Source organism: Macaca fascicularis, chromosome X, assembly GCF_037993035.2.
Source record: "Macaca fascicularis isolate 582-1 chromosome X, T2T-MFA8v1.1".
NCBI lineage: Eukaryota > Metazoa > Chordata > Mammalia > Primates > Cercopithecidae > Macaca > Macaca fascicularis.
Window position 1 is genome coordinate 92,745,833 of NC_088395.1, and position 2,722 is coordinate 92,748,554.

At 39.6% G+C, this 2,722-nt stretch overlaps 1 pseudogene; it reads right to left on the minus strand.

The window, feature by feature from the left end:
* Positions 1–364: 364 nt before the first annotated feature.
* On the minus strand, positions 365–1,053 carry LOC102121892 (thiopurine S-methyltransferase-like; annotated as a pseudogene).
* Between the last annotated feature and the right edge of the window lie 1,669 nt (positions 1,054–2,722).

A 2,722-nucleotide genomic window follows, 5' to 3' on the forward strand; every position in this document is an offset into this window, starting at 1 on the left:
TCTTTCTTTTTTTTTTTTTTGAGACAACATCTTGATCTGTCACCCAGGCTGGAGCGCAGTGGCGCAGGCAGGCTCACAGCAACCTCAACGTCCAAGGCTCAAGTGATCCTCCAACGTCAGCCTCGCAAGTAGCTGGAACTACAGGCTCATGCCACCATGCCAGGCTAATTTTCTATTTTTATATTTTGTAGACATGAGGCCTCAGTATATTCCAGGCTGGCCTCCAACTCTTGATCTCAAGCAGTCCTCCCTCCTTGACTTCGCAAAGTGCTGGATTACAAGCATGAGCCACTGTGCCCAGCCTCAGCATAATTTTCAATTGCTCAAAATCATGGTGATGTTACTTGATTTTATCATGTCTCATTTATTTTTCTGTAAGTAGATATATCTTTCCAAAAATGCAGTCAATTCCCCAACTTTTATATTGTTCTTCAAAAGCATCAGCATTTCCAAGACAATAAATACTGCATATTGTACCAAACAACCTTTCAATTTAAGCATGTGGAACATAAAAATGGTGTTTTTACTTGAATCATAAGAAAGAACACACATGAGGAACTGAAACCCTTTTCTCAGGAGGAACGACATTATACTTGCAGAGCATTCACAATCCACCTGGATTAATGGTAACTAATGCCCCTCTATTCCAAATCCTGTCAAATTTGCCAATATTTGTTCTGGGAAGATAAAAAATGCTGCAACAGTACAATGAAATGTTCCCTAAAGAACTCTTATATATTTGGTTTCAGGAATTTCAGTGATTGGTTCTTCTGAGTAAGAAAGATTTGCTTTGTAAAAAATTCTTGTATCTCAAGTTCACTGGTTTTCACACCAACTGCACTGTGTCCCTGGTCTGCAAACCATTTCATCTCAACTACTAATACTTTTCCATATAGAGGAAAAATCATCCTCAATCCACTCTCACCTTTAAGAAAAGTATCCAAATGCTTTTATAAGCTTGTCTTGCCGTGCTTCCAGACTTACTACTTGGTGTTTCTGTACCTCAGTATCGGAATACTCTTCAATAGCAAGTGAAGTTCATGTACTATTCATAGTTTCAGTGGCACCTGTCTCTCAAGCATATGTTTTCAATGCATTTGTTGGTTTACTATAAAAGATATCACGAAGAATACAGTTAAAGAGACGTGTACGGCTACGTGGGCATGCCACATTCCAGGAAGCTCCATGTGTTCAGCGTCAGCGAGTTCATATAGTATCTTGTTCTTGATTCACAGATGCAGCATCTCTCATCTGTGGAAGCATATTATTTACCTATTTTGAACGTTTTATTGTTAGCTTTGGCTCTGTGTTTTTCCTCTCCAAGTCTTCTCTGTTTATTTTGGCCTTTTAAAAAATATATCAGAGGCCTTCTTCAAATATATGATAATATTTGACTTCCCATTCATATTAAAAAATGAGGCACTGCAAAGTGTATTAGTAGCTCTAAAGATGTTTTCAAACATATTAGGACTCAAAAAGTGCCTTCTATGCAGCACTGGGAAAGTGACTGGAGGATATGGTCTACCAAAACAAGGGAGCAAATAGAGAAAAAGGAAGATTAAAGGAACAGGGAATCCAACACAGGATGATGGCAAAGGGAATATTCAGGATGGTAGATATGCAATAGACCTGGAGAGAAACTAGCCCAAAGCCGAGCAAAGAGGTAAAAGGCTCCAAGAGGGAATACTTCTGGGAAAATGGGAATTGAGGAATTACCTGATGTGTTTGCTCATGTGGAAAATAGTGTGGAAACAATGACGGAATGTTTGGGTACAATTAGTAGTAGGTTCATAAAAATCTAAGAATATAAAGAAAAGGGTCAATTATTAATGTCTGGAAAAAGAAGAAATTATACGAGAAAAGAAAAGTAATAACAGTATACTAGTCAGTTCAACTACAAACAAAATGTATATGGTCATACCAATGTAAATGCTGAGTGCCAATTTTCCCTAAATTATGATATAACTATATTGAAAGCATGGGGAGGGGAAGTTTAGAAGTTTAAGTGTAAGAGGTCTAAATCCTTATCTACTATCATAGAAAGTCAAAAGGTAGAATTTAAGAGTGATTAATCAAGAAATAGCAATATAAGCATATTGTTTAGAAAAGTAGAGATAAGTGCCAGTAGAGATAACCAAAACATTTGAAAGTTGTCTCCTTTAAGGAGCAAATTTGGAAGTTTGGGAATAAATTGGCCAAGAGAACTATTGTTTACTAGTTGTCTTCTTAGCATTTTTCTTTTCTTTTCTTTTCTCTTTCTTCCTTCCTTCCTTCCTTCCTTTCTTTCTTCCTTTCTTCCTTTCTTTTTTTTTTTTTTTTTTGAGATGGAGTCTCGCTCTGTCGCCCATCGCCCAGGCTGGAGTGCAGTGGCCGGATCTCAGCTCACTGCAAGCTCCGCCTCCTGGGTTCACGCCATTCTCCTGCCTCAGCCTCCGGAGTAGCTGGGACTACAGGCGCCTGCCACCTCGCCCGGCTAGTTTTTTGTATTTTTTAGTAGAGTCGGGGTTTCACCGTGTTAACCAGGATGGTCTCGATCTCCTGACCTCGTGATCCGCCCGTCTCGGCCTCCCAAAGTGCTGGGATTACAGGCTTGAGCCACCGCGCCCGGCCCCTTTCTTTCTTTTTTTTTTTTGAAGGAGTTTCTCTGTTTTCCAGGCTGGAGTGCAGTGACTAGATCTCAACTCACTGCAACCTCCGCCTCTTGGGATCAAGTGATTCTCCT